Source organism: Amblyomma maculatum, chromosome 1 (genome assembly GCF_055883805.1).
Source record: "Amblyomma maculatum isolate TAMU_Amacu chromosome 1, ASM5588380v1, whole genome shotgun sequence".
NCBI lineage: Eukaryota > Metazoa > Arthropoda > Arachnida > Ixodida > Ixodidae > Amblyomma > Amblyomma maculatum.
Window position 1 is genome coordinate 99,913,977 of NC_139344.1, and position 12,845 is coordinate 99,926,821.

A 12,845-nucleotide genomic window follows, 5' to 3' on the forward strand; every position below is an offset into this window, starting at 1 on the left:
TAAAGCTCCGCTGGCGTGGAGACAATTCAGAGTGTCTTTGGGGTTTCAATAATTTGGGTAGTATTTCTAAACCATTGTTCTATGATTCATCGACTGTCTACGAACGCCAAGGCGCGTTGCAGGTAAACCGCTGACAGCCGTGGTTACAGGATAAACAAAGCATGCTGCGTTTTCTGCTAAACCATGCAAGATGCTAATTGTCGCAAGAATGCAGAATGAGAGAAGCAAAGTAAGCGTGCAAGATGATTTGAAGTGATACGATAACTACGACAACTATGTTGATGATAGGACCAAGGTACTCTGTGCTCTGGGTTGTCTTCATTTAACACTGTTTTAAACTTCGTTTGCCTAGGTAATGTTTACATTAAATAGAAAAATGACCTTATATAATAATTTTTCGAGAAGATAACTTCTGAGGGGATGTGGAGGCGCTTGGGGCCTGTTTTGCTCCTTTGCTCATAGTGCCCGAGAAATAAGCTGTTCCTTTTGCAGCAAAAACAAATGACCTCATATTCAGAGATATTCGTGACTGTAGTTTTGGTAGTTAACGTCTTCTATGTCCACTTACGTGCCATTTTTTTCTCCCATTTCGTGTAATTCGCAGCACTGAGGTGGAAGTCATTGCGCAACAGCCGCCGCGGCGTTAGCGTTCTCCACCCGACTGTGGTAGCAGCAGCCACTTCGAAGAAGCTGGAGCTGACCAGGCCGACAAGGCACTTCGAACATGGATTGGTCGTCGCATTGTTGTTTTGTTGTTGCTCGTTGTTGTTGATTGACCAAACCCAGTCGTGACCCCGTGTTTCACCACTACATAAAGCGTGCAGCTTGTCAGGCCTAAAAAAGTAAGCACGAGCTAATTTAATTTTTCACCGATAATTTGCTGGCTTACGCTGCTCAATTCCATGGAGCCGCCTGTACAGAGATGTGTGATTTTACTATGAGTTGAATAAAAAATCATAAAACAACTCTGCCTGCTTTGCATTAGCGTGCGTGATTTTGCGACGTTAAAGTCCTCGAAGCTACACAGTTGCAGAGTAAGAGAAGACCTCTACACAGGTACGAAATCTATGCCGATGCATTTAGATGCTCCAAATCCCACTTCAAACCCCAGTGTACCACAATTGAGGTGACGGACAATATTACACTTCATTGTATCTTGCCAGCTTGAAGGCAAAAAATAATAAAGAAAAGGAAATAGCTCAATTATTAATGGTGAAGATTTTGCGCTTTAAGAAATGTACCCAGTTCGATGGCAGACAAACCCATTTTTATTTGTACAGAATTCACCAGTGTTCATAGAGTTGCTTACACTCTTAACTAGAGAGAAAGCTGAGGGCGCTGCACTTCAGCCACCATGGGCGCGCTAAGAATCATGGGCCGGTGTCCTACTTGGTGCGGGGCAGTTGGTTTTTCTCGGGTGCGCAGAGTGGCGGTACTAAAATTTCTACTTTTCATTATCATCAGCATCTCAAGGCGAGTACATAGACCGCAAAAGCCATAGTGGCGAAGACGCAAAAGCAGACGTCGCCAATAAAAGATTTCTGTTTCCCGAAATGCCACTAAAAACTTCCTTATGTGATTCCGCGACCATTAATATTTTCAAAACATTTTGTTTTTCAAAATGTGCCTATTAAGTGCAGAATATTTGTATCTGTGTTGCTCAAAGCTAAGCCAATAGGAGAAAGAGCCATCGCTTATATTGGACAAATTTCACACCGGCACGCTGTTTGTCTCTGTTATTGCAATTAATAGTCCCAAAAGGGAATGTTAGGATGTTGTTTACGGTAGAACAACGTTTATATTTGCATTAGTTTTGGCCAAAAGTTGTAGTTCTGCACTCGGTAGGTATCCGGCCCATGATGCTTTGGGCGCCCGTTGGGGCTGAACTGGTCGTCAGGAAACTCCATGTAAACTCCCATAGATGGCGACACAGCTTTTCCTCTAGGTAAGAGTAAGCAACTCTATGCCACTGCTTTATTGGCTTAAGGCTTGGGTTTAAGCAATTAGCATTGCCTTTTCTCGGGCACGCCCAGGCTCCCCTCAGAAGTCTTCGAAGCACCGATACGAAAAAATCTATTATTTCTTCGTTGCCTAAAGGGCAGGCACTGAAGGGTGAATATTGCAGATAGAGCAAGAAAGATGTAGGGCGTACCCTCAAATTATTGTCAGTGTACTGTCAGGAAATTAAATTTGATTTCTATCGTATTGCGAAAACGCCTGTGGGAACCTGTACATGCGAAATCTACGGTGTACATAGTTTTATATTTTAAATCAGGCGAAGAGCACTACACAAATGTCATTTTTGCATGTAGGTTATATTAGCAGGAAACCAAAAAGTAACAGTATGATTGTAGCTCATAAGCTCATCACTAAAATAAATCAAGAAACTTTAATAATGGCTGCAATCGGGTGTGCGTTAATATTTTAAATATTGATGTGCTGCATGCTATCTCAATTGGTTTGAGACTCTCACAGCAGACCAGTGTCTGTAAACATCCGCATGAATAATTTAACCAAATCCGCAAAACTAATCATGCAAGATGGCTGACATCGGTGCAAGGCTTCTCTGCTGGAGCTTAAAAATTACTGAACCCCAATTTCCGCTTTCGTATAAAGTAGAGGTCGAGGCAAGTGGGCGAACCGTCAAATAAATCGTTGTTGCGTAATCAAATAATGGGAATAAAATATTCCACAGAGCGAAAACACTGCCACTGACAAAAGTTCCACGAATAACTATTTTACTTCAGCCGTAAACTAAACAGAAGTTTCCGCAACGCTTCGTAACTAGCCTCAAAAATGTCACGAAACAGAACAAAACTTTTCCGAAGCATTTCGGAACTATCCGTGAAATTGGTATCAAGCAAAAAGAAACTGGGCCACCATGAAAATCCGGGCGCGATTCCAAACAGCAGCGGCGTATGCATGGCAGGTTAATTTCTGAATGCCTTAAACAACTCGGCAACCGCCGCATATTTTGTTACATTTATTACATATAACTGCAACAGCAAAAACACTAACTCTCCTCACGCCAAGCTCGACCGTGTCCCATTCCGCGAACCCGTTATAAACCCTCACAACACATTCGTGCTATCAATACGCCTGAGCATGATAAGTCTCGAAAACACGTACACGCAACAAGATAGGGAAGTCAGGAGGCGAACCTTGCGCAGCGTAAGCCCCTCACCCAACCGCACTGCTACCTGAACAACTGCGTTGAACAAGGCTGTTACACGCCTAGCTTCAGCATGCGGCTTTTCCACAGGCTAAACAGCCCCATTACCACGAAGTGATTACTCGGATGCCCAGGTACTTTAATTGTAGGCAGAAATCTTATAGCTTAGGGCATTATCACAATGTCTTTTTTAAGACATGCGGAAGCACGCTGCAAAAGACCACTGCACATGACACAAGCCAGAACCATGATCAATAGTCTCCGTATAGTGGCTCAGTTAGGCGGCAATTTACTATAGCGGTGGCACAAACGTTCTCTTGGCGTGTAGTCACGTTTTAACTGGTGAGATCGACGTGCGAAGTTTAAAAAAAATTCAAGCAATCAATTTCATTAATGTGCAGGAAATGCAAAAGCAATCACCTTTTCACCTCCGGCGTTATAATAATATGACTGCATTAAAGACTTTTCACAGCTTTAATTTCAGACTATGATTTACCGTTATTTTTTTCACATCTTTCTCCAGCGACTCCTCTCTTCTCATACTTTGGTCATCTGATGAGAAGAGAGGAGTCGCTGGAGAAAGATTTGATGTTGGGAAAGGTTGAGGGTCGCCGAAGAAGGGGTAGGCAGCGAACGCGATGGTTAGATGGCATTCTCGAGGCATTGCAGATGAAGCTATGTGATGTTAAGAAGATAGTGAGAGACCGGAAAGCGTGGCGTGACATGGTCCATAGGGTCACGAAGAGTCGGACACGACTGAACGCCTGAACTGAACTGAACTGTATTTATTTTTATCTGTTATTCTTTTTATGTTTACTCTCTTAATAACGTCCTTAAGTAATCACTTTAAAAGCAATCGCTTCATCACTAATAACGTTCATTACCGATCACATTTCAACTTTCACTTTGTGACGAATCTCTTCATTACTAAATATCTGGCCAGTTTACCTTTATCATTCATTCTCACTCTTCTCTCATTTTCGTAGCAATCTGCTCCACCGGCATCCCCCTCTCCGCATCCAGCATGACCCCGCAGAATCCCGCCTGCCCAAGCCGCTGCTATCTTCACTGTTGTTCAGTTTTTTTTGTCGCGGTGTGCCTAGTGCTATGTCAACTTTACCCCCGTCAAAGCGTTGACACTCGTCTCACCAGCTCGACGTACGATTGTCTCTCATGCCCAAAACTTGCCTTTTTCCCAGCCGTGTCCTCCCGAACTGATGTTTACCTCCCAACTCATGTCAACAGCCGACCACGACGGGGTAAACGGACTAATCTTGCGCACTTCGATGCTGTTTTCTCACTTTGCTGCCCACTTCGCTTTACACTGAAGGTGTTAGCCACCACTTTGGCTCTCGCAGAAGATGAAGAGGCAAGGGAAAACCAGAGCACGGTAGAGGCTTCAAACGGACGGGCCATTTTCGGTAATGTCTTGTCATTTGAAGTAAGCTCTTTACACATAGGTTTCAGAGCACCATAGTAAGGTCGTAATATATAGATGCATCTCCTTGTACCTTCCATTCTCGGAAACTGCGTCCTTTGCAATAAGCAGATGAGCTTTGCAATTAATAACACGCCGAAAGATCGTGCACGTGCAAGCACGGGCAGCTCTGGGTCCATCCAGGCCTGCATTTGAGGCTGTGGCCAGTGGTAATTTTATCTGCCCATAAACACCAACACCAACACCACAGGAGACGCGCCTGGCGGTCTGGCTAACTAAAATAAGCGGCTGAACGCGGTGGCACCCAAGACACCAAAATCTGAGATGGCTGCTGTCCTAATCTAAGTTCGCGTGGTATAACGTAAGGCCGCTTTCTACCGAAGAATAGAGGGTGATGTAACTCATGAAGCCGCGAAAGCTGCTGCCAGCGAGACCATATGCATTTTCCAGCTCGCCGCCCTGAAGGAGAAGAGAAGAAGGCGAAGATGGTACCTGTTCAGCAACTAGAAGGCCTGGCCAGTAAAAAGCCTGAATGCCACCATCTATGAAACGATCTAGAACACGCTATACGCCTATAGAGCAGAGAATTCCGCGTTTGCTTATACCGCCGATGAAAAAAACTGACAACGAAGTTCGCAGCCATTAAAAAGCGCCTGCATGGCTTGGAAGTTGCAAACAGCACGCCTCCCGCTCTACTCCATTTTTTGTACTTGACTTCGTAGACGAAGCGTAGATGTTGACATATCCCAGTTGCCGTTGAAACACATGAGAAGAAAAAAAAATGATGATTTCCAGGCAAATGCCTTCTGTCTGCATGTAGTGCATAGAGATGTTTTCAAACTGCTGTTTCATTGATTCCATTTTATAACATCTTGTAGGTGAAAGTTACTTGCTTCCATTGTATAATACCTTGTATGTATTTCAGTGATTTTTTTTCTGTTCTTTTTTTTTTATTGAGTAGAAACCTTTTACGATTACGTTCTGTAAATGACTTCTATTGCTGGTTAGATTATACCTACTTAATATACGCCTGTTTGCCAATGCTGCAATATGTAACTCGGTATGGTGGGTAACTCCAGCTGCGGTGCAGCTTTTTACACGCCTCTTCCCTTGTAATGTATGGGAAATAAATGAAATGGATGAATGAATGAATTCTGCTCAAGCGGTATCGCAGGAAGAGCGTTTTAGCCATTCACAAGGGGGCGTATTTCGCTTTATGCGCAGAAAGTGCGAAACTGATTTTTTTTCGCCAAATTACCTCTATCTACACCCTTACGAAACATAGTGATGAAGCACGTTTTTACAGATTTTTGCCCTTTCGGGTCAAACTTCAATCCGGTTGTTGGCAGCGTTTCTGTTCTCTTAGACGCTGAAAACGTGAATGCCTCACAGGAAGCAAGCGCTTGACAGCTGAAGGCAACTTTGTACGTTCGTCGCCTGAGCTCACGCACTCCCCACTGCCAAGGATTGACGTCTCGCGCTTGCTTCACCGAGTGATGCGAAGACAACAAAGCGCACCGTACCCTCACTATTTGTTGCTTGAAATCAAGTAGGAAAAAGGAAAAGACATGCGCTTCGCTGCGGTGTCACTGGTCCCGTTCCCATGGGCGGTCTCGTCTCTCACACCGTGTCTCGTGAACAAGATTGAAAATAGTTGAAGCCCCAATGCTTTGCTACGCATCCACTTTCGCAGTCCACACCGCCGCTGCTCTGACTGCGGCCTCTGCAGCGGCCACCGGCACGACACCCGACTCGCCATCCGCAACGCACGCAACGCCTCGTTCCACCGCCCTTCCTGGCCGAGCTTCCTGCCAAAGCATCTCTCCCCAGTTTCTTCCGACCCCCCCTCTCGTGATGGCAAGCTTCTTGTGATCCATTACGCGCGCAGAAATGGCTTCGGCAGCGAAAGAAAGGCTTTGCGGATATGTCTTTATTAGGTTTGGCCGGAAACGCAGGATGCGGAAGCAGCGAGTCGTCCGTCTCACCTATCATTTCAATTGATTTCGGTGCAATACGGATCGCCGCGAGGAAAGGCTCGCATAGCATCTTCCAACAGAACATTTAACCGGCTGAATTTAAGGAATGTGGTGTTAATTCTCCCCCTTTGGAGTTACAGCGCCACTTCTAGACATTCTGGGAAGTTAGTGAGCTTTCGTAATGCTGGGTTGTAGAAGAGGCCTGTGGCGGCATTGCAGAATTTCAAAGCTTTTCGCAGACGAGAACACTGCTGTCGTTTTTACGACATGTGTCCACCTGCCCAGAAGCACCATACTGTTTCCATTTTCTGCGAGGAACGTATTCGTCAAGTGCACACTGGCTGGGCACCTGCGGACAACGCTACAACTTCAGTACTAAGCGATGCCTAATGAAACGTAGAACTTAAGTGCTAAATATCAGATTAATTTGTGTAGGCATCCTCGACTTTCTTCCTTTATGAGGTAAGGCATGCACATTCGGAGGCGATGATGCAACTATAAAACTGCTAAAAGTGGCTGAATAGGCAATGCATATGTCGCTTTATTGCTTTTTTAAAGGAGTTTCGTAAAAAAATAAGCTGTCAAATACAGAAGGGGCTTAGAAAGTTAGAAGGGAAGGACAGGTTCGCTCACATGTAATGCTGGTTACCTAAGGCTGTGGCCTTGTGGATACATCACAACTCTTCAGAGGAATGCCATTTCACCTACAAACTACCATTTGCTAGACCATCTGACATCTCGGCTACAAAATTCCCTGTTTGCTTCAGAGGTTAACGGTGATCATAATCCCTCGCGAATGCTATGATAAGAATGCGTTATAGTTTAATAAACCCATTGGGCCGACCATGTCTGTGTCACGTGACGGTAATAAAGTAATTTGAACGTGCACTTGAACGGTTTAAGACTAGTCAGTTCAATCGTAAATTCAGCGTGGATGTTGTGATCGGAAAATTGGGGTCATGGGTCTGTTGGGTTGGGGTTGGCAGGTGACACGGCCCTGCACTCACTGGTCATCAGGATGTGTGTGACGTCAGGAGGCACAAACGGAATGGCCGAGTTGGAATGCGTTTCCAACTCGGGCTTCGCCGTTGAGATAAGAGGATGAGATTAGAACTGAGCCCTCCAACACCCTTATATCACGATTTAGACAAGCTGCCCTTGAGCCATGCACCCACTTTCGTACAGTTTGGTTAAAGGGGTGATCTATATTTATGCCGGGTGGCGTTTCACCAATGAGGTATTTTACATCTTACAACTGCATGCTATTGACCGCATGTAGAGTAACGGAAACACAAATAAGAGATCACTGATTAAGCGACAAGCAAACGTCATCACTAATATGGAAAAGATAGTCAAAGCAGCCGAGGAGTTCTATACAGATCTCTACAGTAGCCAAAGTATTCAGGACCGTAATGAGATTGGCGGTAGGGAAAAACAGTCAGACGTTCCACCAGTGACGAAGGACGAGGTCAAGAAAGCACCAGAAACTATGAAAAGGGGGAAATCAGCTGGAGAGGATCAGATAACTACAGATTTGCTGAAGGACGGGGGGATATCGTGCTAGAAAAACTGGCCACCCTGTATACGCAGTGCCTGGTGTCAACGACGGTACCGGAACCATAGAAGAATGCAAACATTATCCTCATTCACAAGAGAGGGGACTCTAAGGACCTTAAACATTACAGACCAATCAGCTTACTGTCTGTTACGTATAAGGTATTTACTAAGGTAATCGCTAATAGAATCAGGACAACCTTAGACTGCAATCAAGCAAAGGATCAAGCAGGGTTTCGGAAACGGTACTCTACTATCGATCATATTCATACCATTAATCAGGTGACAGAAAAATGCTTGGAATATAACCAGCCCTTATACATAGCATTCATTGATTACGAAAAAGCATTTTACTCAGTTGAAACCTCGGCGGTGATGCAGGCATTGCGAAATCAGGGGGTAGATGAGCCGTACGTGAAAGTGCTGGAAGATATATATAGTAGCTGCACAGCAACCATAGTTCTGCATAAAGAAAGTAACGAAATTTCCATAAAGAAAGGTGTTAGGCTAGGAGACACAATATCCCCAGTACTATTCACAGCTTGTTTAGAGGAAGTATTCAGAGACTTGGAATGGGAGCAGTTAGGGATAAGGGTGGATGGAGAATACCTCAGTAATCTGCGATTTGCTGATGACATTGCCTTGCTAAGCAACTCGGGGGATGAACTGCAAATAATGATTGATGACCTAGACAGGAAAAGTAGAAAGGTAGGCTTGAAAATCAATATGCAGAAGACTAAGGTAATGTTCAACAGCCTCGGGAAGGAACAGCAGTTTACATTAGGTAGCGAAATACTGGAAGTAGTAGGCGAATATGTCTACTTAGGACAGGTGGTAACCACAGATCCGGACCATGAAAAGGAAATAACAAGAAGAATGAGATTGGGATGGAGCGCATTTGGCAAGCACTTGCAGATTATGGCTAGCAGCTTACCGGTATCGCTCAAGAGGAAAGTATACAACAGTTGCATCTTGCCTGTACTCACCTACGAGGCTGAAACGGGGAGGCTAACCAAGAGAGTTCTACTTAAGTTGAGGACAACCCAGAGGGCTATGGAACGAAGCATGGTAGGGGTAACATTAAGTGATAGAAAGCGTGCAGAGTGGGTCAGAGAAATAACTCAAGTTACCGACATTCTAGTAGAAATTAAGAAGAAATGGACATGGGCAGGACATGTAGTGCGAAGAGAGGATAACCGATGGTCGCTGAGGGTAACAAACTGGATTCCAAGGGAAGGAAAGCGTAGCAGTTGGCGGCAGAAAGTTAGGTGGGCGGATGAGATTAAGAAGTTCGCAGGGGTCAAGTGGATGCAGCTAGCACAAAACTGGGTTAAGTGGAGAAATATGGGAGATGCCTTCGCCCTGCAGTTGGTATAATCAGGCTGATGATGATGATGATGATGAAAGTGAATAGACGCGAATGGGGATCCGAAAAGTGAACGACACAGACGGGAGTCATCAACGCTGCAGCGTCATACCCTTAAAGGCAAAGCTTAAGTGTCCTCTCCTCCCTCCCCCATTATCGTTCTTACGTTTTAGACCAATAAAACCTGATAAGCACTTAGGTGTTCTCTCATTACGCAACGAGCCTGAACAAAACGCGTGCTCAAGTTGAGATGGCAGAATTTCAAAATTTCGTGATTACGCGAACGTTTTAAAGCGTTTTCTTTTCAGCTTCTGCCCCGGTTTCCTTTGAATCAGGCGTTCTGTGTGACATCAAATCACTACGTGAAGCGTGTAAAGCTCACTTCGTAAAAAGGCGTCACCGTGACCAGCAGTCGGGCCGAAAACGGAGACACATTGAAAATAACTCTGACGGGTCTATACGGTTATGAATGCCTCGCGCGAAAATTTCAAACACCTCTTGTTCAAAAATTAAAAAAAAAAGGCATTAAAGGTGTTATCGCGCCTGTCCTTAAGACGAAGCTGAAGCGTCTTCCTAATTTTACGTTTTAAAATTCCTTCGAAGTCGTCTAAGGATGCTTGCAGATCAGCTTGCTACGAGACGAGATGCTCCATAGGAACCTGCACCACAGCTTTGTGTCGTAGTTCATCGAGCCGAATTCATTTGTCTTTCCTTCGAGAGTGCCGAGACGGTTTTAGATGCTTATTAATTATTTATAATAGTTTATAAGCCCCTTTAAATTCATTAAGGCACGTAGAAGACGAGAACGTTAGCAATTCTTTCTTGATGGCTGCTCCGATGACCACTGACGATGCCGAAAATTGCGTCAGCGTGCTGAACGCAAGCTGCTTGTCATGCGAGTAATTGACCAGCTTACTGCCGATGCCTTCGGAGTACATCAACCGTTTCTCACCCATTTTCTTCATATAGCTTTTGAGGTCCGATTGCCCTCTTAAGAGTTCTTTTGACGGTTTTGTTTGGTTTGGTTTGGTTGGCAAGGTTTAACGTCCCAAAACGACTCAAGATCTGAAAGACGCCATAGTGAAGGGCTCCAAAAACTTTCATCAGCTGGGGTTTTTAACGTGCACTGATATCGCACAGCAATGAGCGTCTCGCTTTCCGCCTCCATCGCAAAGCGGTCGCCACGGAACATTGGGTTCAGTAGTCAAGCGCCTTAACCACTCAGTCAGCGGGATGGGGCGAAATATATCTCTAAAGCCGTTTAATTACTCCGTTCGTTTCTTTTATTATGTGCAGCTGGGCTTTCAGGTGGGTTTGTTCAGGAGCCGACCCCGTGTGTGTAGAATTTAAAGGTATAAGGTTTGCCCATGGTTATACTTAACATCGCCACAGCACTGCAGAAGCAGCGAAGCATCAAAACACTGCCAGAGAACTGCTGGACATGGGAACACTATTAAAGAGAGGGTCTAAGACTTCTGGAGAAAAAATAACGTCATACTCTGCAAGACCAACGTTTGAATGTATTTGCGAGCAGTTTACCCCTCTAATGACTGCTTGGCTATTTTTCAAATACTTGCAAACGCCTTCTGTTGGCCATTGCAAACACCTTCTTTTGTTCAATCGTTGAAAGACCGGGAAGATTTTATGTGCCAGCACGAGGTAGCTTTCCACATTCTCAATGAGTCTGCGCCCTCCTCCAATGCTGCTACTGTCGCTGTTGCTAATGGAACTTACTAGGACTGTCGCGCGTGATCGTCACCGAGCAATTTTGTAGTTATTTTCTTTTATCTCATCAAGGCCTCGCATCATGGGATCTCAACTTTATCTCACTCACTACCACACTGAAATTAGGTTAACCTGTATCCTTCTAGTAACGGGGCGCTTAGGGGCTATGAAGGTTCGGACCCATTTCCCACAAGAAATTCCTGTTTTTGGATCCTCTCCTAAGGAGTTTTCTTTCCAGGATTTTTTTTTGCGGCTTCTTCACGGCAGGAAGAATACAGGCACATAACTGAAATTGCTCGTCACGGCCAGTAGCGCTATCGCATTAATAAAGACAGGCAGTTGCACACTCGGGCAGTGTCGAAGAGGAGAGCGCGATCTATACTGCTCCCCACTCCAACCATGCACTTAATCCAACCTTTACATAAGACCCTTGTTTCTTTTGCGACATACAACAAGATGTGCGAATGCCCTTTTGTGCTATTTGGTACAGCGCTATGGAGGAATTTCTATCTCAACGCTCATGGACAGAAATAAATGTGGATATTTATGATGGCGCATTTTGAGCCCATATTTTCTCAGCAGAGTAGCAGCGCCGTAAAGTGTCTCTCGAAGCGAGAATGGTTGCACGAAGGAAAGCTTTGATAAATTATTATCATGCATGTTATCAGGCATGTTACCGTGCAAGCAATGCCATAAGATTGGAAACTTGAAATTGAAGAGCTACTGTAAAAAAAATGCACATCTATAATCTATAGTTTACCATTTGTCGCAAGAGCCCTTGTGGCTTGTCGGAGAAAAGGAAAGCAATCTGGCCTTGCACAGGCATACAGCTGCTCGGTTTTGAACATTTTGAACGTCCTCTTCCCTTTTTGTGGTTTGTCCCCCTAGTCGGATAAAAGGCCTGGCCTTTTCTGGTCTTGCACAGGCATACAGTTGCTCGTATTCGAACATTTTTATATATATATATATATATATATATATATATATATATATATATATATATATATATATATATATATATATATATATATATATATATATATATATATATATAATGATATAGGCATATCATTAGATTGGGTGAAAAATGTGTTAGTGAACCGTCAATCGCTTTAACAGATAATGAGGTTGAGTTTCTTGAACGTGGTGTGTATGTGGGGTCATCTTGATTTGGTTTTTTTGTTTAATGTGCGGTTTGGTGCTGCTTGGCTGGGTTATATATACTGAGTTTTTTCAATAAACCTCAGTTGCGAGTTCAGCGCCCGTCCTGTTTCTTCTTCACCTCCGTCCAAGTCTGTAGCGCTGCTTTTTCATCATGTCATCATGCCAACTCGCCCAGATGTCTCTTCTATTACAGTGAACAAGTATCTTTATATTATGCTGTCATGGGCGAAGTGAGCGCGCGGCGCCGAATCTACGTTCTAACCTCTAAAAGCGGCGCATGCGCAAATGGCGCCCATCACGAGCGAGCAGACAAAGCCGAGCAAGCTTCTGTTGAGGCAGAATGCACGCGTCGACCGATACTATACAGCACAGGTCACATGACGCCATCCAGCGCTGTCTAATTTGGTACGCCTGTAAAAAACTCATTTCTTGCTTACATCTATCTGCCCT

General features: G+C 44.5%; 1 protein-coding gene across 1 annotated transcript in view; it reads left to right on the forward strand.

Annotated features, from left to right (window-relative positions):
- Positions 1-12,845, forward strand: part of LOC146203301 (uncharacterized) — a 114,924-nt gene that overhangs the window by 99,132 nt on the left and 2,947 nt on the right. The window lies entirely within an intron of this gene.